Here is a 26,759-nt window from a genome sequence, read left to right as displayed (position 1 = left end):
TGCAAACTCCACACGGAAACGCCAACTGACTCAGCTAATCTCGAACCAGCGACCTTCTTGCTGTGAAGCGACAGAACTACCAACTACCAACTGCGTGGCCCATGTAAAAATTAGTAATATTTCAATAAGTAATAAATAACATAAAATATCAAAAATACTAAGTTCTAAATATTTCAATACATAATCAAAAAATGATAATTGTTGCTTTTTTAAACTATGTATTTACAATGAGCTGAATCAAAACAATACTTAATATTTTCAAAAAGGACAACTTAATTGTTTTTTGTTCAATTCACTTGAATTTGTTTGAACAATTCAATTATCTTAATCGGTTTGTCTTGGAACAACATGGAGATGTGTGGAATTTTTTCTTGCATTTTTTACAGTGCAAAAATGTAATAGAAACAACATATTTTAAAAAATTAAACATTTACCATTGTTATAATATTTTCACAGTACTAATGCATGAAAAATTCTAGCTGCCTTTTAACTTTTATGATGAGGGGTTACTCACACAAGTCAATGAATGGAGTCAATGACATGTACAAGATCTAAAACCTCTGTTAAGGTACGCTGAAGAAACTAGTTTTATGTGGAAAAAGTTAAGTACACAATAAACTACCAGACTGTCTGCTGATCCACAACATGTTTGCAATGACATATTTATAGCAGATTGAGCTATTTTTGGGGTATACTACCAAGGATATCACAGCTTTACAGCAGAAGTTGCAGACGACTTTGCAACTTGGGATCCTAATCCAATAAAATCATTTATAAGCCAATATTTCCTTCATAGAAACTCTAACACATTATATACACGTTTCGAAAGTAACAATGGTTAACATACAACAAGGCATAAACATATCTGAGAAAAAAATGTGCATACATTCATATCTATAAACTTCACAGAAACTGCCATTTGCTCAGTCAATTCCAGCCCAACCCAAAGCTAAGTAGAGTAACATGGTTCCTAACAATAGTTAAGTGGTTTAGGTTTATTTTTTTTACTATGCAAAATATATGTTATAAAATATATATGGATTTCAATTGCTGCTTTTCCACTATCAGGCCAAATGGTTCTTATTGTTGAATCATACCTTTCATTGGCAATCTGGGCAAGTCTGCATGGAAACGGTTTTCATTTCCTACAATGGAGCTGATAACAGAACTTTTTGGAATGTAATACAAATGTGTCAGTCATTGCCTTTGTAGTGTAATTTCAATGTAAACAGTGATCTAAATCACGACAGCATTTCTTATATTTACTTTGTTGAATAACAAAAAATAAAAATAAAAATAAACAACATGCTTTTCAAATAGTGGCTAGAAAAACCAACATAGGCTCATTCTGAAAGCGTAGCCCTATATACATTCCTGGAGAATGCGAATTAAGTAGCCAGAAGAACTTACGGCTGCATTTTGTCTTTAAAATGAATGCTACAGGATGGTACGACAGCGTTCCTTTTCACGCTTACCAGCTCACCACTTACCTCCATGCTGAATGGCATTTTTGCTGTCCAGTTTGCTCGCCATGTTTGTAGATGAACTTGAGACACAGAGAGGAGTTGACCACAACGACAAGGTTCAAGTCCGACAAGAACGATTCCAGAAAGCAGGTAAGACAAAAACAGAAGCAAAAATAAATAAATAAATAAATAAATAAATAAATAAATAAATAAAAAAAAATAAAAACTGTCTGTTGGGTTTAGAGAAGTGGGTGGGCGGGTCAATCTGTGCTTTAGAAAATACTATTGACTGGGTTTAGGGAAGGAGGAGGGTGGGTCAATCAGCCGGTCAGTCATTCAGTCAGGCAGTCAACAGTGGCCTCTGGTGACACGAAAACAAAAACCGCAAAAAAAAAAAAAAAAAAACGCTTCTGGGACATTTTTGGTGCTTTCAAGAAATGTAAATATCGGTATTCTTATAATAGTTCAGTTCGATAGAGGAAAAGTGTCTAATGGTTACCGGTTTTCAGCTTTCTCCAAACTATCGTCTTTTGTGTTCAACGGAATAAAGACACTCATAAACGTCTGTAACCAGAAGGGTGCATAAACAGTAAGTCCTTTTTAAATTTTGGATGGTATATTCTTCTGAAGCTGGGCGAGCTATCCTTTTTTATGATTTTAATAGCAAAACATTTATACGGTTTTAACATTCATATACAGAATCTTCTATATTAAAATGTATTTAACAAATATTTTATAACTGTGTATTGACACAGTGTCTTTATATGAATAAAAAATGTTAAAAGTCACAAAAAATGATCATAAAAATAAATCAATAAATGCCATAAGTTACTTAAAAAATGTAATTAGTTTACCATTTACTCACACTTGTGTGGTTTTAAACATATTCAGTTTCTTTATTCTGTTGAACACTAAATGAACACTATTTTGGGTGAACTATTCCTTTAACACATTAATGACTTGCACAAGCCTATACTTAACTAGAATGCATCAATTCACACACACTCATGAGAGCTACTTTATGAGAAGAATGTGCAGGAAATTTTTCATTTTTAGAAAATAATTTTTTCCAAAATATAAGAATCAGAAGCCTTTATTTTCAATATATTATATATACAAGTATACAATGACATTTGAGAGTGCAACTGATTGGGGTTTGTATAAACAAGTCAAATAAAATAATATTGTCAAAAACATTAAAATAATAATAAAATAAAATAAATGTCTTACAGTATATTGAATTTGCTACCATCTATATCTCCTGTGTGAAATGGATTAAATTTTTTTGTTATATTGAGCATGCAGTGAGAGACAATGGAAAACCATACATGGAGCCGCAACTTTCGTTTCTGATTCCCATGTTAACAGGAAAGGGCACAGAGGACTGGAGACTGGAAGAGTGAGTGGGAAGAGCAGGGAAGAGGGGAATAGAGAAACAGGCATGGGGGGTGGGGGTGTTCAAGCCGGTAATGAGTTTTAGGAGCGGCAGGATGGAAACAGGATGAGAGTCTCCAAGAGACTCGTTTAATGCAGAACAGAGGAAGTTTTATACCCACTGCTGAGGAAGACCATTTTTGTTTTTCCACTTCCTCTCTTTCTGTCTCTCATTCGGTTAGGAGGAATGAGAAGGTGGGCAGAAGTTATTTGGGCTTATTGTTCTGTTTGGCTGTGATTTGGGATTTAGTTCCCTGTGTGTTTTTCAGAAAGGTTTAACAAAACAAGCAACGTGTAATGAGTGTGACACTGTTTGTGTTAGGTCAGTTTGTGTTAATATATCTTAGCTTGAGTCATTAATATTGTTTCAACAAAAAATTAAAATTATTTAATTTAGTCAGTCTCCTGTCATTCAAAATCTTTCTTTCGTTCAACATAAGATATTATTCTCAATAGAAGATATTTAGCAAAATTATAATTTAGACTAGACTGATGATTGTTCAAACTTTTTAGATGATAATATTTATTTTTTAAATAAATTCATTGATTTATATGAAAAAAGAATACATTAATTAAATATACAGTTGAAGTCAGAATTATTGGCCCCCTTTGATTTTTTTTCTTTTTTAAATATTTCCCAAAATATGTTTAACTTTTCACAGTATGTCCGATAATATTTTTTCTTCTGGAGAAAGTCTTATTTGTTATTAAGGCTAGAATAAAAGCAGCTTCTTTTTTTATTTAAAAAAAATATATAATTTTATAAAATATATAAATTTATAATATTTATTATATTTATGATATATTAATTTTTTTTTATAATCAACAGAACAAACCATCGTTATACAATAACTTGCCTAATTACCCTAACCTGCCTAATTAACCTAGTTAAGCCTTTAAATGTCACTTTAAGCTGTTTAGAAGTGTCTTGAAAAATATATAGTCAAATATTACTTACCGTTATCATGGCAAATTTAAAATAAATCAGTTATTAGAGATGACTTATTAAAACTATTATGTTTAAAAATGTGATGAAGAAATCTCTCTGTTAAACAGAAATTGGGGAAAAAATTAAAAAGGGGGCTAATAATTCTGACTTCAACTGTATGTGTGTGTGTGTGTGTGTGTGTGTATATTTGTATATATATATATTTAATTTAATTATATTAATTATATTTATTAAATTAAAATGAATTAAAATAAAAATAAACATATGAACATATGAAGATAGAATACTATCTTAAATTTAAAAAAAAAAATTTAATTGTATATAAATAAAGTGGATTAACATAAAAAATACACACACACATAATTTAAACGAGTAAACAAATATGTAAATAATACCTTAGAAATGTATTTAAAGAATGTGAATCCACCAATTCGGCTATAAATGAAATATTTCACTGTACAGTATATTAGAAATATATTCACAAAAAGCTAAATTAGATAGAAGTAAAGAATTGAACTGCCAGGGTGATCGAGAAGTATGAGATAAAAATGAATTATTATCAATACGATGAGGGGGGCATGATCAGAAATAACAACAGGTAAATATTCAGAATCTACCACCTGAGTAATTAGAGAGTTATTAATAATAAAAAAAAATCAATATGAGAGAACGATTGATGGACGTTTGAGAAGAATAAATATTTTCTTGCTGTGAAATAAAGGTGTCTCCATGGTTCAGTATAACCATTCTGAATAATAAACAAAAATTTTTGGACATATCAGAGGGAGCTTTTTTGATAATACTGGATTCATTTAAGTCTGGGTCAATAACACAGTTTATGTCTTCCCGAATATTAAAAGATGTGTTAAGAGCTGGGATCTTTGACAACAAATTCTGAGCAAAGAGAGTGTTTGTGAAATGTTCCCTTTTCACAATTATGTATCGACCATTCACATAAGAAACAACATTGTCCATAGAAAAGTGAACAGTCTTATGTATCAATATGGCAACTCCTCTACATCTAGAATCAAAGTTGGAACGAAAAATGTGTGATGTGCAACGAGTTTGGAGTCTCACTTAATCCTTAAGTTGCAGATGTGTTTCCTGAAGGAAAACAATATCTGGTTTCCAATGTACTAGTGTAATATTTAACAACAATTTAACATAATAATAATAATTATATATATATATATATATATATATATATATATATATATATATATATATATATATATATATATATATATATATATATATATGCCTTTTAATTTGTAGGATGGGGGAGATCCTAACACAAAACACAATTGTATACACTTTTAGTTATTACCATTTTCAATATATCCTTTTTGGGCTTTCAACACAATACCGCATACAATCATTCATGTTTGATCAGCATGAGGTTGACTTTATAAAGACAGAATTTAAAATTTTGTGTGAACTTTCCCTTTAAATGATAAGAGGTGGAAAAAGTCTAAGAAAACCACTATTCCCATGACACGACACACAGACACACAGACGCGCACACACACACACACACACACACACACACACACACACACACACACACACACACAGAAAGTTTAGTGAGGAGTGACTCTCGCAGCAGGAAGTTGACTTATTAGATCTACTTTCTTAAGACGCCAGGGGTGAAAATAGATTAAAGGCCACCCTGCCGAGTGAGACAGAGACGGAGTGTGTGAAAGAGATGAAAACTTCTTCAAAGTTGTATCAAAGTATCTGATTCCAGTGCTGCAGATAACACATCTAACAAAACACGCACATACACAAGTGTGTGGGGAGGAAATGATAATGAAAAACACACGGTTTGATGTGATGGCAGGTGACATGTTCGTAAACTTAAAACTGTCTGAACAATGCTTTTGATAAAGTGAGGCCAAAATAAAAGTGATGAAAAAAGTTTTATCATTTATAGCTTTCCAAAAGAGCCATCATCATCATTTGATAATGAATACTTTCAAAAAAAATAATAATTTAATCACACAATAATTTAATCAAACATTGATGATCACTTTATCCTTCCACACATTTTACGCTGCTACAAAAATTGAATATCTCAATAGAAGTTCATCTTTCTATACATCAAAAATCTGTTTTGCCTTCAAGAAATAACTACCACTTTAACATATACTACACCTACACATTTACAGCATTTTTGTAAAAATGTATTCTCTGTGAACATTTAGAGTCATTGTCCAAAGACCTTTATAAAAAAAGGAAAGAAAAAAGTTCTAAGAAAAAATATGAAAACTCTATTTTTATTAGGAAGCTATACAATATTATATATATATATATATATATATATATATATATATATATATATATATATATATATCATTAGATTAGTCATTACTGAAGACAATATGCCCTATATACAGACAAATGTATATGTTATAGAAAAATATTAAATACAAATTTTAAAAAATGCGTAAAAATCAAGAGAAGCAAAAAATGTTGAAAATTTGGTTGAAATTGTGTAGGCTGTATTTTTTTGCAGTATTTTGCTTGAATTATAATTATACTATCTCTCAACTTCTAGATATGTTTGGTGACTAAAATATTGCTTTAATCAATATATCTGTTTAATAAATCTATTTTGTTTAAATTCAACAAAATACATTACCAATATTATTGATAAATGGATACAAAAATTAATTTTCAAATTGGGGTGCTCATTTATGCTGAGGACTGTAAATATAAATATTTACAAATATAAAATATATATATATATTATTGTGATTTCCACTTAAACATGAAGACAGAGGTGGAGCATATTGAGTAGCTCCTTCTTTTAAAAAAAAATGGCAGTTGCATTTTGTTTTTAGTGCTTCTACGGGATCAAATATATCACAAATCAAAAAATAATGTGACAATCAAAAAACTGACAACACAAGTAAAATTATAACACACAAGAATAAAAATGTATTCTCTGTGAACATTTAGAGTCATTGTCCAAAGACCTTTATAAAAAAAGGAAAGAAAAAAGTTCTAAGAAAAAATATGAAAACTCTATTTTTATTAGGAAGCTATACAATATTATATATATATATATATATATATATATATATATATATATATATATATATATATATATCATTAGATTAGTCATTACTGAAGACAATATGCCCTATATACAGACAAATGTATATGTTATAGAAAAATATTAAATACAAATTTTAAAAAATGCGTAAAAATCAAGAGAAGCAAAAAATGTTGAAAATTTGGTTGAAATTGTGTAGGCTGTATTTTTTTGCAGTATTTTGCTTGAATTATAATTATACTATCTCTCAACTTCTAGATATGTTTGGTGACTAAAATATTGCTTTAATCAATATATCTGTTTAATAAATCTATTTTGTTTAAATTCAACAAAATACATTACCAATATTATTGATAAATGGATACAAAAATTAATTTTCAAATTGGGGTGCTCATTTATGCTGAGGACTGTAAATATAAATATTTACAAATATAAAATATATATATATATTATTGTGATTTCCACTTAAACATGAAGACAGAGGTGGAGCATATTGAGTAGCTCCTTCTTTTAAAAAAAAATGGCAGTTGCATTTTGTTTTTAGTGCTTCTACGGGATCAAATATATCACAAATCAAAAAATAATGTGACAATCAAAAAACTGACAACACAAGTAAAATTATAACACACAAAAATGAAAAATAAATGCAAAATAAAAAACAAGAGATCATGTAACGAAATATTATGCAAACAACACAAAAATAAAAACACATACCATTATATACATTTTTGGAGAGTGTCAAATAAGTCCCAGAAGGTCATTTTTTAGTAGTTTTAATTTTCGCAAATCCACCAGAGGCTGCTGTGTACAATTTTTGAGATCTCAAATTCCTCTCATGAGTGCCATTTGTGCTTGCTCGTCCTGCATAAATCCACCAGAGTCCGCTGTCGACTGACTGTCTACTGAATGACTGACGGACTGATCGACTGACCCAGCCTCCTCCTTTCCTAAACCCAACCAATAGTGTTTTTGAGTGCATCGATGGACCCACCCACCCACTTCCTTAAACCCAACCGACAGTTTTAAAAAGCAATCCAGAAAAAGAAAAGCCCTCGCCTGATTTTAACCATGTTTTCAGATTTTACCACATTCTCACTTGTTATTTACTTGTTTATTTCATTTTTGCTTTTGTTTTTGTCTTACCAGGTTTCTGGAATTATTCTTCATTGGACTCCAACCCCGTCATCTTGGTCAATTTCTCTGTGTTGTCAAGTCAACCGACATACATGGTGAACTAATTGGACAAACAAGCAGTCAGCTGGTAAGCATGAAAGGGCACGGCGTCATACAGCCTCATATCGTTTGTTTTTAAGATGAAATACATCCACACGTACTTCTGGCTACATAATTTGCAATCTCCAGAAATATATATAGGACTACGTTTTCAGAATTAGCCTATGTTGGAATTGTGTGGAAGCCTGCATTTTTGGCAGTGAATTTTATCATTATTTTTGTTATCATTTTAATATGATTGTGTTTACTTTGTTAATATGTGCATATAGCGTTATTAGTGTCATTAGTGTAATAATGTAAAGGTTCCTTTCAGCCAACAAAGCTAATTAAAACTGAAAATTGTTGGGACCGTTTTATTTATTTATTTATTTATTTATTTATTTTTTACTGATTACAACACACATATTAACATGTATTAGAATCGAAAATAATAAAAAAAGAGGTTCCTTAAGAGAAAATTCCAATAAACTAAATCCAGTGAATGTTTATTAAACCACATTAACACAACTTTACTGCCATTAAAGGAGGAAATGAACAGTGTAAAGAGAAAAGATGAAGACGTGTAAAATGAACCGAACGACAGGCTGGACACGGGATGTTCCTACTGCTGAGGCGCTAATGCGGTTTTTGCTTCCTTTCATTTTCTCTCCCTCTATCAAAGCAATAGGAGTCAGTCTGGAGTGTTTATGCATCAGAGACTGGCACCAGCCGAGATAAAAGAGATTTTATCCAAACAGCTCAGAGAGAACAGAAAGGGCACAGGGACAGTGAATAGCTAAATACTGACTCACCTATTCATTCACCCATCTATTGACCTATCAAGTGCTGCTCTCTCATTTCAACATGGACCTCGCTGGTACACATACTGCCAGGATACTGTCAAAAACACCTTACGTTATACCTTTCTCACATGCATGCTAAACACCTCCACAAATGGCTTCAGATTCTGAAAAATCCCCTAAAATATCTTGAAATGCACAGTCTTGTTTGATGTGATTTCGACTTAAACATGAAGACAGGGTTGGGACATATTGAGTAGCCCCTCCTCTTTTTAAAAAAATTGCATTTTGTTCATAGCACTTCTGTTGGATAAAATATATCACACATCGAAAAATAATGTGTCAATCAAATAACTGACAACACAAGTAATAATATAACGCACAAAAATGAAAACTAAATGCAGAATAGGAAACAATGAGATCACATAATGCAAGCGATTAAATGAAAGCGAAAAATGAAAACCCGTATAAAATGACAAATGAAAAGCACAAAACTAAAACATGAACTTTTCCAAAATGGCAAACAAATGAGTTTTTCTGCTCATATTAAATTGGTTTGTGTGCCTACGTTGTGTGCTTATTTCGGTGTACGATTCATATAGGCCTGATATATTTAGTGGTCTATGCTCACTGTGTCTCTGGACCAGAGCAGACCATGCGTGTGACCAAAGCAGACCAGCTCTGTGTGACATTAACATGAAACTAGACTTCAGTCACCCCAATGGAAAACACATTTCCATTGCCTGAATCATTTATCGTCTATATCAGTGGCTCTCAAACTTTTTTCATCAAGTACCACCTCAGAAAAAATATTGTCTCTTCAAGTACCATCAAAATGAGCAGTAACAGTACAGTTAAAATACAGTAGCGTAGTAGGCCCAGTAAAGCAGCTACAACTCAACACAGTTAAAAAAAAACGTGGCAGATTACCTCAGAAATATAGGCTATATGTCATATGGCATATTTTATACATCATTTTTGATAAATTTTGAAATGTGTGTAGCATGTACATGACATATTTCATTCTTCCGCGTACCACTAAAAGGAAGCCTGCGTACCACTAGTGGTACACGTATCACAGTTTGAGAACCACTGGTTAATATAGTACACCATGTGCCATTCACCATTTATGAAACTGCTATTGTGTGTAACAGACTTAGATTTGTTCGTTCTAATTGCCTATATGCTGACCGTATATATGTGTGTGCACTGCACTTTCCCACTCAGTTTAGAATAACAAGGTGTGTTTATACACACATTGAGTTTTAGCATCCCTGCTTTTTAGTGTTGTTCAGATCAACACTGTGTCACCTACACTACCTGATAAAAGTCTTGTCTTCGATCCCAATTGTAAGTGCAACAAGTAATAACTTGTATTCTGGTTGATCATTTGGAAAAGTGGTAGAAGGTAGATTTTTCAGATGACTCATCTGTTAAACTGCATCCCAACCATCACAAATACTGCAGAAGACCTATTGGAACCCACATGGACTCTGATGATTCTTACAGAAATCAGCCAAGTTTGGTGAAGAAAAAAATCATGGTTTAGAGTTACATTCAATATGGGGGGCATGCAAGAGGTATCAAGAAATGTGCCCATCACCACAGGAGAGGGCAAGTTCTTCAGCAGGATAGCGCTCATTCTCATAAAGAAAGTCAAGGCACTCCAAGATGGGCCAGCTCAATCACCAAACATGAACATCATTGAGCATCTGGGGTAAGATTAAGCAAAAGACATTGAAGGTGAATTCAAAGAATCTTGATGAACTCTGGGAGTCCTGCCAGAAAGCTTTCTTTGCCATTCCAGATGACTTAAATAATAGGTTATTTGAATCATTGCAGAGATGGATGGATGCAATCATCCAAGCTAATGGGAGTCAAACACAATATGAATTATTTTTCCACTGCACCATGACTTTAAATTCTATACTGTACAATATTTCTGTTAAATGACAAGACTATTGTCTAAACAGAGTCAAACCATACTGTCCTAAATAAATTATTAAAAGTTAAGGCATGATCATATTTTATTTTGGTAAAATAAGTGTAATCCAGAGGCCTTTCCTTTCATGTAAACCACTTCTGATACCAAATGATCAACAAGAAGTCAAGTGTTAGACAATTCGATAGAAAGGAACATTTGGTTAGATGTGAAAAATCCAGCAAGCATAAAAACATATGGCTAATAAATGTCCAAACATAGCTAAAATACAACTCTACTTTCATTTCCATTCTACGGCTCTACTCTCCTGCCTGCCTGATCAGCTGAAATATTTCACTATCTGTAACTATGTTATGGCTTTTATTCTCTTTTTCTCATGCTTGACAAATTTACATTTTAAAAAAGCGCTATAGAAATAAAGCTGACTAAAGAAAACAAGGCTAAATTTGGGCAGGAATGAACAACTACACACGCAAAGACTGTCTAACCTGTGTATTTAATTAATTCTAGACTATTGTTAGACATCTAATAGATTTAGTCTTGTTTAAGCTGAGACATCTATAATTGGAAATCTATTAGATGTCTTTTGAACACAAAATTGGTTGGTGAGAAAGCTACTGTGCACAGTTATGTCCTAAGAATTGTTGATTCTTTTTGGAAGAAGTAAAAACTAAAAGTTTTTTTAATGCTTTTATCTTTTAAATGTGAATGCTATTACTGTTATGGAGCACGCTAGCTTTGATAACCTTAAGACTGACATATTGACACTACAAAGTCTTTGGTTTTGATGCCAGAGGGACTTTAGCTGATGTTTTCAGCCAGCAGAAGTTTGCCAAGCATTAAACAGGACGCAGATTTCCCAACACTGTCCACCATGTAGTTTGTGAGCCTCGGCTTCGGAACAGTCCACACATTCTGCAAACATTCAAAACTGCCCTGCCAGTGTAAACACAAAGAAAGAGTACGCATTTATGAAGAAATGAGCATTAAAAACTGCAGTTCACCAAATATACGTTTGAATCACTCTCATATTTCATAAAAACCCCTCTGTCCTATCATCCCTCAGTGGGACCCCGCGTCCGTTATCGCTGTTCTTGGGGCAGAATTCGGTCTTTCTTCTCTTCAAAAGCTCCCGACTGTCCAATCTCTCCAGTTATCTTTCCGTTCCTCTTTCTTTTTTCGCTCCCTCACTTCCCCTGGTGGTCTGTGTGTTGGCAGACCGCAGGAGGCAGATGACTCTTCCTCTCTTTGAAATGAGAGAGAGAGAGAGAGAGTCAACAGCGAAAGACATCAAACACGGCAAAGTCACGACAAAGGACATTTAGGAAAGAACTTTTGATCTGTTCCACACTACACCTCCCTCTGCCCTCTTTAAACCTGCCTATTAAAAGTGTAATTCGAACCAGGCTTGTTGGCACAGGAGGAGACATGTTTGGGCTGCGATTACTCCGCTCGGGTCAAAGGTCACCGAATGGGTCTTGTTAGGTACATGTGGGACTATGACAGAGCTTAACTTGTGAATTTATTAAGCATTTTGAGAAAGACTAATTGATTTTTTTTTTCAAAGAGATAGTTCACCCCAAACTGAGACTTTTCTCATTTTTTACACAAACCACATTTTAAATGTTTTAGCAGAGTTTTAGAAGAAAGTTTTTTTTTCTATACAATAGCAGCAGGGCTTGACATTAATTGATTTGATTACCAGCCCCTGTGGCTAATAGTTTTCCACTGTTACTAGCCACTTGACATTTTCACTAGCCACAATTTTGCTGCTGGGAAAATATATTTTATATGCAGAAATTTGACTTTGGCATGCTAAAATTACTTGATTTAGATTTTGTGTCATGTCCACATGCCTCCTCGTTCAATTAACTTTTTTGTGTGTGTGTTCTGTATGACCTTGCTCAATGTGCATGAGCAAAAGTGGTTTCATAGTATTGCATTGCAATTAGTTTTATTTCACATGACTTTTCAGGACTCAACATTAAGGATTTACCATTTTTTTCTCTGGGTACACCAAACTTATTATTTCCTTGCCACAAATTTAAAATAATTTGCCAAAACAAGTTAAATATAGCTTAATTTAACTTAAATATAGTTAAATATACTCACATTTTATTCAACAAAGATGTTTTTTTTTTAATTGACAATTAAAAAAGTATTCTCATGTATCTAAAACTATGCACAGTAGTCTGTCCTGCTAAAGGTCCCAGATCACCAGTTAACTACACATAAATGCAGGATTAATATTCTATTTAAGCAACGTTATTGTAAAGGGTGACCATTAAACCATTAACAAAAATAACTGTAAGCAAAAGATAGCAGGTGAAAGGGTTAGGCCCATTAATTATGTGTTCGAAGAATGGTTAAAGCGAAAGCGGCAACTGCTGCTGCTTACAAAGAATTTTGAGCTCTCGAAAGTAGCAGGACTGTAGGTGCACGAGCATAGCATTTTTTTCAGTTTCTTTTAAAGATAAATGATTGCACCAGTTAAGTTTCCAGGCATGGTTGCTTCTTGCAAGAAAACGGGAGCGTGCAAGCTTTTAAAACACTTGCGCACATCACATCAGCTTGTGCTCGCAACAATAAAAAAGCTCTCATCAGTGAGTGAAGATCGCCTGGAGCTCACTGTGCAGGTGATCCTCTCATTTGTTAGTTACCTGGATTCTTTTGCTCGTGCAAACGGTTATTTTTGTCGGCCCTGCTGCTTCTCGATTTTAAGATCACATTTGACCACATATTGGCAAACGGTCATAAAATAACTTCGCAATATTTAATGATGAACCAGCACTGGCAATTAAAAAAATATTTTTAACCAGCCAAAGTGGCTAGGGGGGACAGCTATCTAACCCACCACAGCTGAAATCTATTCCTCATTTGGCTGGTGTTATTGTCAAGGCATGAATGGCAGTTAATGCTAATCACAGAAACAAAAAACAAATAAATCTATAAAAAGAATCTTAAAAGTTGTAAACTTGTACACTGCTGTTTCTAGAATCTAAATCAGCGTTATTAATATGTTATTAATAAAAAACAACTGTACAGTACACTAAAGCCATTATTTAAGCCTTGCGTTGTGTTGAAAAAAATATAAAATATTGGATTAAGATTAAGTGTTTTTGTCTTTATTTAATAAAGGTTTGGATTGATTATTGGATGTGACTGATCATGTGTTTCATACATCAAAGCTTATGCATTCAATCAAAATGCCATTATTTGCTCGTCAATATTAAATATAACCTTATAATTGCACTAGTGTGCCTTAATGTATAAACAGGAATTTTGATTCTAAATGCTGAAAGCTTTCTGTGCAAAATGTAAAAAAAAAAAAAAAAAAAAAAAAAAGTCACATTCATGTTGTTCCTGGTCATAAAATAGAACATTAATAACAGTACGTTGTATTATCACCACAACATATTGAATGCAATAGTCCAAATTGAATCCAAATTAAAACAAAACCAATTGACAAAAAGATTGACAGTATTTAAAAACCAGCTTTTATAAATGAAATCTAAATTTCAGACTAAATACTTAAGCTCAGGCTAAAATTGCATCTCTTCCACATGGTATGTGAAAAACAATATGGAATCCAAATAATCTGAATAATTAAAATCTGCTCAATTATTAAATATTGAGCTGTGTGTGAAACTAGTGTTTTGTTAATTTTCTAAAAGAGCTTGAAACTGCACAGTTGGAGAGATGGAGATAATCGGCAGGAGAGACGTGCTGAACGCTTTCAATCTGCCACTGGAGGGAAGGAACAAAGGACAGAGGTCGGGGGTCAGAACTGCAGGCCTCAAAAGAGTACAAGACAAAACACACAAACACACATACCAACACACACAAAGCTACAAGCCTAACACCAACACGCACACAAACAAGAAACGCCCACATGCTCAATACACATATGTCTTTTATTAATAAGTATTAAAATCTGGTTGCAATTTGCCGTGTGAAAGGAAGGTCTTTATTGATGTTTTCGAAAGAAGACACTTATGCTCACCAAGGCTGTGATTATTTGATCAAAAAGACAGTAAGCAGAGTTACGCTGTGATATGTTGTTAATGCATTCATCTATTTTAATGCATTTTAATATTTACTTTATTCCTGTGACTGCAAAGACACATTTTCAGTCTTCTTCAGTGTGACGTGATACTTTAGAAATCATTCTAATAGGCTGATTTACTGCTCATTATGAATTATGATAAATTAATTATATTTCTTTATTATTATCATTTTATTTCATATTATTAAGATTTTTGCTGATACTTAGATTTGTGAAAACCTGATACATTTTATTTATGAATGATTATTGATGAACAGTAAGTTCAATTGAATACATTATTTTAAAACAGATATCTTTAGTACTATTATAAATGCTTACACTATAATAAAGTGTCCTTGCTGAATAAAGTTATTTTGTTTTATGATCTAAAAATATTAGAAAGCAAAACTTAACAGAAGAAAATGCATACCTTAAAGATGAAAACCTATGTTTAAGGACATCAAACATAATAAAAATATTTAATACAATTGTTTTAAATAATAAACAAAACATGAAATAATTATTAAAATGCAAAAATATAAAATGTATTTAGTAAACATACCAAAATAATATACTATTTTTAAATAATATACACTAAAGAAACATGAATTATAAATACTAAAATCACAATGGGAGAGTATAAGGTAACATTAAGGCCCAATCCCAATTATAATTTTGTACCCCTACCCCTTGGCTCTTGAAATAGTGTGAAGGAGAAGGGCTTCAAAATTTACCACTAAGAAATGGGACAGCACTACAACACTCACACACGTCATCATACTGTATGTCATCTCATCGTGAACTCTTACTTCATATGAGATCGATCACGAGACCTGTTGTAGTCATTCCATTTGCATTATTTGTTGGTAGTTATCTTAAGGAAATCACTGAAGGCAACAATATCATGTTATCATAATGATATAATGTGGCAAAAAGCTCATCACTGTACTGTACATTTACACCATGGCCATTCACGTTAACACTAACATTAACATTATAGCAGACACTGTAAAAGGCTAATTTCCACTAAACTTTTCTGAAAAGGTATTTGACTGTCATCCAGTGATAGATGGAAAGTATGTTGTGGGACTGCTATACAGGAGTTATTAGTAGGGGTTATTTAGCCTTTAGCAATTTAACCTTTTTTATACATTTTTTTAAAACCATGACAGTAAAACATAAACGTGGTTATGAATATATTAAAACATATGCCTGGATCACAACCCACACTTCTGAACACACGTGACCTTCAGATTAATAACTTTTTTGAACTTGTAGGTTAATCCAACATTTATAACAATTGCAGAGAGAGATCGCCTCCGCATTTTTGCTTTCCTGTAAAATATAACGTTGACAGAAAAAATTGTGGTGGGACCTACCTAAATGCTTTCTTAGGTTATTAAAGGTGTTTTCTGTCACTGTTTGATTAGCCTGCAATAATGCATTCTGTGTAAAGCTGCACAATTGAACATTAAAAAATTGTGATGTAAATTCAAACCTACGCAACATGAATGATAAATGATGATTTGCATATGTTTATTAATTCTTCGAAACACTGCATTTAAATCTGCATTTAATCAAGAGAGATTTTTTTTTTCAGTTAGTTACAAACAGTTACAAACAGAAGTCCTGGGATAACAGTTTATAGTTCAGACATAAACACTGATTTTTATGGTAAAGATTAAAATCACCTTTTAATGGACCTTGACGCTGGTGAACTTTACATTGTGTAGCCAATGGGTTTGTTAAAGCTAATGGTTTTTGCAGTAATATTTTTGTATAAATGAAAAGCAAATGACAATGGCTCCTCCCTTTTTTGCTTATCAGAAAAATGGTCCAATCCATTATCCAAAACCGTAGTGTGTGTATATATATATATATATATATATATATATATATATATATATATATATATATATATATACATACATACATACATACATACATACATACATACATACATACATACATACATACATACATACATACATACATATATATATATATATATATATATATATATATATATATATATATATATATATATATATATATACACACACACACACACACACATATACATATATATATATATATATATATATATATATATATATATATATATATATATATATACAGGTATATATATATAAACGTGTTATTAAACAAACATTTAACCAGAAAGACATCAATACTTACAGATAGGGCACAGAAACCTCTATATTTAAAGAGCATGTACCTTTTTTAAACTTAATCATCCAACTGCAACTATGGCAGGGATATTGCACAACACAGATTTGAAAGCACTGATATCTGAACGGATATGAAGTCAGCAGTTTGTATATACACGCTTTCATCCGAGACAAGTGTGGACAACGGAGAGTCATATTAACAAACCTTGAGATTAAAGCAACTAGTGCCTGAATCAAACACGGCTAAAAGGCCAATGAAAGAAAAACCACATCAATAAATGTCATCGCTTTAAGAGCAGCCACAAACAAACGCTCAAGGACAGTCACTGGTGTTTACTCTCCGAACGGCCAGTGTTTTGGTGCAAGCGTTCATTCTTGAAGCATATCTCTACAGGGTGTGTCATAAGCATGTAATCTTGGGAAAGCGCTCATAAAATGTCCTAAAAGCTTTCTAAGGGTCAGTGTTTGAGTAAGTGCACGTGTTTGTTTAACCGTCTTTGTGTGTGGTTTATGTTCCTTGGGGTCTTAGCCGTTATGTAATGCATGTCTTCTGCAACTTATTAAGACTTTGGGTGATGTTTGTATGTGTGTGTTTCTGCGTGTGCGTGTCACATAGCAACCCGGTGGTCATGTTCAGTGTGTTTTGGTTGGAACTGTATAACTAAACGGTTAAAGTGAAAAAATAAAAATTCTGTCAATGCATTCGGAGGCAACTTGGTGCATCAAGGCACCTCGTAAAACTAATTTCAGACAGACTTCTGAGATAGTATAATGATTTAATCATGTACAACAAAATAAAGAAAGCTTTGCTGATAACTAATGAATATTTGCTTACTACAATACTAAATTCTCACCAGAAAAGCCATCAAAAGGGAACAGCATTAGTTAGAAATGTACATTTACACACAAATTTACACTAAGCAGCACTTCAAAACACAATAATTGTGTTCTAATTTGACACGTTATGCAACATCCTTTATTGAAGGAAAAGTAAATGTGTAACAAAGAAGTATGGAAGCGTTGAGACTTACAACGTCCTCATTAATGGACCGTTATTGTAACAAACTAGAGTGTTACAATAGGTCCATTAATGTTACATTAGGTCCATTAATGGAATGGAATGAACTCCCTAACTGCATCAGAACAGCAGAGTCACTCGCTATTTTCAGGAAACGACTAAAAACTCAACTATTTAGTCTCCACTTCACTTCCTAATTTGCAATTGCCTCTCTGGATATCACACTAACTGTACCCAATCCTTCTTAGACTTTACAGACCTGAAACTTACCTATAGCACTTATTCATTGTTGCTCTTATAGTTATGCAAGTTGCTTCCTTGTCCTCATTTGTAAGTCGCTTTGGATAAAAGCATCTGCTAAATGACTAAATGTAAATGTAAATGTAAAGAATCGTTCAAATATCGTTACTAAAGTCTTTCACTTAACCACTGGTCTTGCACATTCACCATGTATGTAGTTTGTCAACACTTTTAACCCTTGTTTGTAGTTCTAACCAAATTCACATCCAATGGGAAATATATAGTGGGCATTGCTAGCTTAGTACATACGGATCTACACTTTGAACTTCTACAGGAAGTAGTAGACCATCCGAGTAACTTTGGAAAGCTTAAAGTAACATGCTATGATTTGGGACATACTAATATATATTTACAAATACATAGTATGTGAAATGGGATGCATCACATGTTTTTTTTTATCTCAACTGTTAGAAATTGAATGCACAGGATTTTGGGAAATCGAAGGCAGTTAAGGACATTTCTATATGGCTTTCTAATTTGATCAAAAGGTACCTCTCAAGACAACAAGTGATGTAGAAAAGCTTTCAGACACAGCCTGCTGTATGTCACCTTTATGCCATTGCAAACATCTGTGGTACACAACCATGAACACCTTTTTAAAGTTTAATTTTAGCTTTTTCCTCATCTAAAGCTGATGAATGACATCATGACAATTGAAATTAATATTACACAAGCTAATCTGACTACATAAATGTTTTCCATTCTTTTTGGTGGATTTTAGGCTTGAATCATGGTCGGCTTCATAAAAGTGAGCAGAAACTTATTTTATTTGTATGTAATTTGATAATTATGTACCCTTTCCTCTGTGTTTTTTTCTTCTCTTCTTTTTTAATTTCTTTTTTCTCACTTATTTCATTCTTGTTAAGTAATGTAAAGTGATTTTATTGTAAAAGAAAACTGTACATGCTAGTTCTGGTTAATTTAAAAAAAAATTTGTATTACAAGCATAATCAAAAGTTATGTGTGCTTAAAACAATACGAGTGTGAGTAAATGACATATTTTTCATTTGATTATTTCATTTTAAACTATCTCTAAAATTCCAATGTGTTCCAGTGGTCCACTAAAACACCCTATTGAGATAATACTCTGATAATGCTGTTCTGTCTGCAGTGTGACGGACCCATAGGAGAAAGTTCCAGATAAAATTCCTAGATGAAAAAAGTTTGAGACAAGGACACTTTTAGTTACACTTAAGGGTCACGCTATCTCAAGTGAGCGAGCGAATATCAGTGACTTGAGCAAATTTATCTACAAAAGTATTTTTTAACCAGCAAAAAAACTCTTTTCTGTTTTTAACTTCTCTGTAAAGTGGGTGATTATATGATGGCTAATCAATTACAATAAATGGCAGCAAATTGAAAAAAGGAATTAGTTTGGCAGCAAACATGCCTCAAATCGTCACAACTCAAGGCAAGGCAAGGCAAGGCAAGGCAAGGCAAGGCAAGTTTATTTATATAGAACATTTCATACACAGTGGCAATTCAAAGTGCTTTACATAAACAAGAATAAAAGAAACAAGTAAAATAAAAATAAAAACAAATAATTAAAATAAGTAAAAAAACAAACAAACAAAAAAAGGTAAAATGTGATAAAAGAATAAAGAAGAAGAGAAAAACATAATAGTTCAATCTGTCGGACGCAGCACAGTGCTCATTCAGTAAAGGCACAGCTAAACAGGTGTGTTTTCAGTCAAGTGAAGTTTCACAAACTAATTTAGAGAGGAGCACGTGATATGATCGACCACAGATGATCCTTATCACTAATCATTAGCTAGCCTATCAGATCATTATAAAACTACTATAAATATCCTGCCTAAACTTTATTCCATATCTTCGTTTTTGGAACCCCCCTCTATCCTTGCCTTCTCCCTCCTCCTCTTTTCATGATCGGGCCACACGGTGGTTCAGTGGCTAGCGCTGCTGCCTCACAACAAGAGGGCCACAGGTTCAAGTTCTAATCGAGTAAGTCAGCACTCCCTGCGCATAGTTTGCATGTTCTCCCCGTGTTCGTGTGGGTTTTCCCCAGGTCCTTTGGTTTCCTCCCACAGTTTAAAACATGCACATAAATGAAATGTAATAAGTCACAAGCACTTAACACATTCACATTGAATCAATCAGCACCACAATATTAGCCAAAGTTCAAAAGTGGGAACTCGAGAAACACCTGATCTCATATCCCTCCTAATGCTCATTGACCAGGCGGGAACATTGGGCTCATCTTTCTCCGAGCTTAGGGTTCTCTCCCTGGACAGCACGCCAAACCTGCTGTCATAGTTGAGCATTATCTGAGTGTGAACTCTTGAAACAGATTTTTACAAAAGCGCTGCATTTTCTCACAACACAAACAATTTACGAAAATATGATGGACCCAGCTATTTAATTTATGGTCATTTAGCCTTATAAACACCAAAAAGATTGGGACATTAAAATAAACAAACAAAAAAACGCACCATTGAAAGATCCCCTACAACTTTACTGAGCTATAGTCACAGCACTGATAGTCACTGATAATCCATTATGTTTTTGGCTCCCCTTGAAACATTTCCGTTGTGTTTCATTCTTTTTGAGTTGTGAGAAAATGTAGTGTTTCATTATTTTGTTTGCGTTGTGAGAAAATGCAGCACATTTTCTTATAAGTATGCATTTTGAGGATTTGCAGCACGTGTTGTCAAATGGATGAATGGATGATCTTTCCTTTATTTGCTGTAGTGTCTTTGTAATTGCATGTGTTTTCTTAAATTGCATTCGGTAAAGCTCTCTCGGCCACCATATTATTGTACTTAAAAGATTTACAGTTTAATACATTTCATTAATACATTTTTTAAATGTTAATCTATTTAACTATTATGCTTAAATTTTTTTATAAGAAATGTATTAGACCACCTGTGATGAGCAAACCAATACTTTAAAAATCTTTCAAATCAAACTTGATTCAAACTAAAATTGCATTGTACTGAAGCAACTAAATAGTCTTTATGAATTGATACACCCAAATTTTAACTGGCATATTAACATTCTTTTAGATTTTAGACATAAATCATGCATAACAATCAACCCTTATAACATATTTTATAATTTATTTTACTGAGGCCTGATAATAAATAACTGGTTAGTAATTATCTAAAATATTAAATATAAATAAAACAATTATTATTATTATTTTTAAATATTATTTTATTATAATTATTACTATTATAAAAAATAAATACATACATTTTGTGACATTTTAGGTGTCTTTATTGTCACTTCAGTGTGTTCTTTTATAAAATATTTCCAACTCGTCTATGCCATCATGAATGTTCAAAATGGAATTTGAGCTCTTTTTGGTGAAAATGAAACAAAAAAGCAAACACGCATTTACTCCATCTACTCTCATCTACTTGCATTTCCCTATAATACAGCATTAGTGCTATAAGTATGTGACTTTGTAAATAGGTGTTCTTTAGTGAACTTTATCTCAGTGTCACTCAGTAGCTCAGTCAGATGGTCTGAGGTCAGTCACTAAAAGCCCGGAAGTGAGACTCATATCTCAGCCACACTCCCCAGCTCCTCTGCGTCTTCTCTTCCAGAAGCACATGCAGCCAGATATGTGTCTGCGTATGGGTGGATGCACATGACATCACTGAGACAAATGTGTGTGTCCTGCGGTTACTATGAAGGCAGATGGTCACACATTCAAAGCCGGTGTGATCATATGAGAGACTTTAGCGTGACCAGTGCATGCCTAGCGGACCCAATAACTGACAGACGGAGCCAGAACACAGACTTCTGTCTACACACAGCTGATCACAAAGATAAACATATCAATGAGATTTTTTTTAGCATGTCACATGGATGTTGGTGCACAAGTTTAATATGCTTTGAGAAGAATTTAGAATGCAAACTGGTAAGATGACATTTAGAAGAGAATCTGGCTTTGTTTGGTGAAGAGTTGTCACAAGTATTGACTTTGGTACAAATCATCACTAAAATGAAAAAAAAAAAAGTACATTTCCTGCTGACACTTGAATACGATCAGCACTGTCCTAAACACTGCTGAATGGATGCTGTATTCATGTGCTCAACAAATATAATGGCCAGTCAGTGGTGTTTGAAGATTCCCTATTTTACCCCTTATTCAAGATTTAAGATAAGTCTGTTGTGTTTCCAGAATGTGTCTGTAATGTTTCAGTTCAAAACACCTATCAGATTATTTATTATACCTTTCGGAAGTTTGTGATTTTCAGCTCCTAGCTTCTTGTATGGTTGGTCGATGTCAACCAATTTGGCATCGTATGATGTCTTATGTGAAACATTGCGATGGACGATGGCATCATCATTGTAGTCGGCGGTGAATTAATTATTTATGAATAATTAATTCATTCATAACAAATTAATTATTTGTAGCCTACCGTTTCAAATACCTTTCCCGCATGGTCTTTGTTTTGCCCATAACCAATTCATAAAGAAATAAATATAAGTTAAACACAAATTACCACCTGTCAATAATTTTTTTTCTGTGGGACCCTGGTGTGAACATGCAGAGCGATCTGTGTCCTTATAATAGCGTTGACAAACTTGGTTGGTAAAAGAGGTGCACAACCAACAGGAACCAACCAATTGTATCTGATGTTTTCGCTAAAATTACTAAGTACAAGTGTGAAAGCGAAAGATTGAAGCAATGTACTGACGATGTGAGACATTACCTGATAGATTCAAAAGACAGAAGAGCAGTCAGATAGAGACAAGATTAATTAAATATCCTGTTTAACATATAGTGAAATGTGATCCAGCGTTACATCCTCGATAAACAGTCCGATGTGCACTGCTCTCAGGAGTTTTGTGTTCAAAGCACCCCATACTGACTGCCTGGAGCTCAGACGTGCACATATACTGCTGAAGTGCATGCCAGAGTGTGCGTGTGTGTGTGTGTGTGTGTGTGTGTGTGGTCACATGATGTGCATTTTCAGCGGTATAGTGTGGATGGAGAGTAGTTCAGAAATGCTAGGTGTGAACGAGTATCCTTTTGATTCTAAAATGATGATTGATGACCACAGAGAGCTGGTCAGTGGTCAGTTGCAATTATTAAATAGATGGGTGTGAAGGGTGATGTATACTTCTGCGTCAAGCGTACGGGTATGGCCCAGTACAGCCTTCGCATGACTGACGGCAACGCTGACGCATACCTCTCAAAAAAATATAACCATACTTCACAATGACGCATTACGCAAGCTCTGAGATTGGTTGGCTTGGTATCAGTGATGAGTGTGGGCGGTGCTGAGATTCGCACACCCATTGAAGCGAGTGCTTACAAGTGTCGAGTCCCACGAAGGAGCTCCAGATGGAAATTTTTGTTTTGTATTTACATTTATGATTAAAGTTGTTGAGTCACTCCAGCGGAATCAACCGTCAACTTATCCAGCACGTTTTATGCAGCGGATACCCTTCCAGCTGCAACCCATCTCTGGGAAACATCCATACACACTCAAACACTACAGACAATTTAGCCTACCCAATTCACCTCTACCGCATGTCTTTGGACTGTTGGATAAACCGGAGCACCAGGAGGAAACCCGCACAAACGCAGGGAGAACATGCAAACTCCGCACAAAGACGCCAACTGAGCCAGCTGAGGCTCAAACTAGCAACCTTCTTGCTGTGAGGTGAAAGCACTACCTACTGCACCATCGCATCGCCTAATTAGGAATTTTACAAAAGTTTTCTTAGTCTGACCTTTTGCTTCTGCATTGGAGTGGTGGTCCTTCTCTTTTGACGTCACTTTGATGGCTTCAGACACAAAATTCTTAACCATGCCCCTCTTACTGTTAGTTTGCTATATGGGAATGGTGTACAAACAGAAATCCTGCACCTACTCAATATCCTGTTTCAACTGGAATACATACTGAATTAAAGTCTCAGCAACTTCCTCCTAAATTTTTAAATCTGAAAGCCACAGGTCACAGTCTATAAGTAAAAAAGGTCAATTTCTACCTTTGTGTTCAGAAAACTCAATCACATGACAGTGAGTAAATATTGACAGAACTTTCATTCATGGGTCATTAATTTTTTCACATTCTGTAACTATGATTTTAGTTTATTATCTGCAGTTTTTCTCCACAGCTTCAATGTTTAGTAGTTTTTGAAATCAGGTGCACTAACTTTCTCAAACCTGTGGGTGGCACAAAGATCACCTGTGCGGTGCCGTGATCTTGTGATTTATGTAAGCTTGAATGTGTGTATGTGAACGGATTACTTTTTTCACTCTGGACTTTATCCACTACTTCCTGCCAAGCTGTGCCAGACGGACACACAATCACACTAATGGAATGAAGTTTATCAGGGAGAGATGAACTTTGACCTGAAAAGCCCAAACAAGACTCTGGGCAGGGTGAGGTTCATAACAGATGCTTAGCCTATCATGTGTACACAATTCCCACAAACGCACACTCAATTTTAATTGAACGCTGAATAGGAAGAAGATCAAGAGTGTCTTTTCCTGCTGCTGTAGAGGAAAGAATAAAAGCAAACTATGACCTACCACAGAGAGGACAAAGAGATGACTCTGTAGCAGGTAAACCAAGACATCTGCTGAAACATGGGATGAAACACTGTCATCCTTCTGAATTCTCTCTCTCTGTCTGTTTCATTCTGTCGCTCACTCTTTCTTTCTGGTATCAAAGCGACATTGCTTTGGCTAATCAGCTACTCCTTTGATCCCTGTCTGTCAGGACCCCTGGGGACTCTGGGTTGCCCTTTTATCTGCCTGACTACTGGGTCTTTTCAGAGAAGAGAGTGATAATCTGATTAACTGTAATACTTATACTAGAAAGAGAGAATGAGAGAGAGAGAGAGAGAGAGAGAGAGAGAGAGAGAGAGAGAGAGAGAGAGAGAGAGAGAGAGAGAGGAGATAGAAATACAGAAATAGTGTAATCCAGAAGCTGTTTGGGTGAATAGAGGTGTTGAGACTTCAAACTATGCAGCTATCTGAAGAAAATGATACAAAACAATTGCCTAAAATGAACAACAGTGAAGGAACGCTTGGTACTTTTTAAAACTGGATGAGCAACAATTATTCAATAAGCATAGACAAGCGCAAAGTCATTTAGATTCACATAAATACTGAGCCAAACTATTGCCGGAAAGTATAAGTGGCCTACTTTTACTGCTGTTTGTTTTCAGAGTAATTAGCTTGTAAGGACAAAGTTGTTCTACCTTCTCCAACCCCCCCAGCAAATCATCCACTTCCTCCTCCTGTTTGTGCCAAGAACACACTCAAACAGCTCACTTGGTCAGGCATTGGGATTTATTTTACTAAATATTTTCTAATTTCATGCACCACGGTGGCACAGTGTTAAGCACTGTCACCTCACAGCAAGAAAGTCTCTTGTTCGAGTCTCGGCTGGGCCAGTTGCCATTTCTGTGTGGAGTTTGCATGTTCTCCCTGTGTTCGTGTGGGTTTGCTTTGGGTGCAGTCCAAAGACGTGCTATAGGTGATGAACAAAATTGGCTGTAGTGTATGAATGTGTGTGTAATGGTGTTGTCACGAAACTGGAATTCAATGCAAATTGGTACTGAAATTTTAAAAACATCCATTTCCCGTACATGCAGTGGACATACAGTACAAGCGATCCGTTGATGAATTGCTGCTTTAAAATGTTCCAGTGTCCCTGTATTTGTGGTTACACGCAGTAAACAGGGGTGAGCTCAGTGAACCGATGACTTTCACGGCCAATCACAGTCATTTCAGTAGAGCATGTGAACATAACGGCAAATCAGGGCTGTTTAATAACGTGCTTCCCAGCACTCAAATGTTCCCGGGAAATAGACATTTTTTAAATTTCAGTACCGATTGAGTTCCAGTATCGTGACAACTGTAGCATGAGAATGTGCATGGGTGTTTCCCAGTACTGGGTTGCAGCTGGAAGGGCATCTGCTGTGTAAAACATGAGGTGGAACAGTTGGCGGTTCATTTCGCTGTGGCGACCTCTGAAAATCACAGACTAAGCCACAGGAAAATAAAATGAATGAATGAATGAATTTTCCCATTTCATTCTATTTTCAATTAAATAAAAGTTTTAATAATTTTCTAGTGTTTTGTTGTTTTATTAGTTGTAGTCTTATTTTATTGTCATTTTGATAATGTTATAGTTCTTAATTGTTTTAATATTTGTTTTTTAATATTTTAATATTAATTAAGATTAGTATTAATATTTGATATTTCAATTTAAACAACTACTATGAAGGATAAGTTATGTTTGTTTGGCAAGTTAAATTTGCACTTTTTAAATGCTATATTAGCTAGCTAAACAACAAGTCTGACCTAAACTTAGTCAAGAAATCCAAAAATTAGACAGCAGTTGCCAA

The 26,759-nt window shown here is 34.1% G+C and overlaps 1 long non-coding RNA gene across 5 annotated transcripts in view; it reads right to left on the bottom strand.

The window, feature by feature from the left end:
* The window catches only part of LOC147834466 (uncharacterized), a 171,341-nt gene that overhangs the window by 11,507 nt on the left and 133,075 nt on the right, over positions 1-26,759 (bottom strand). For 2 of the 5 annotated variants that reach the window (XR_015504130.1, XR_015504129.1), the window contains exon 6: positions 10,390-12,107. The exons of the other annotated variants lie outside the window; for them this stretch is intronic. This is a non-coding gene — a long non-coding RNA (uncharacterized LOC147834466). Of the gene's footprint in view, positions 1-10,389; positions 12,108-26,759 lie in introns of those variants that run through there. 5 annotated transcript variants of the gene reach the window in all.

This window comes from Danio rerio, chromosome 12 (genome assembly GCF_052040795.2).
Source record: "Danio rerio strain M-AB ecotype USA chromosome 12, GRCz13ab, whole genome shotgun sequence".
NCBI classification, from domain to species: Eukaryota; Metazoa; Chordata; class Actinopteri; order Cypriniformes; family Danionidae; genus Danio; species Danio rerio.
The sequence above is the reverse complement of the archived record's forward strand: the minus strand, read 5'-3'. Positions and strand labels throughout refer to the sequence as shown.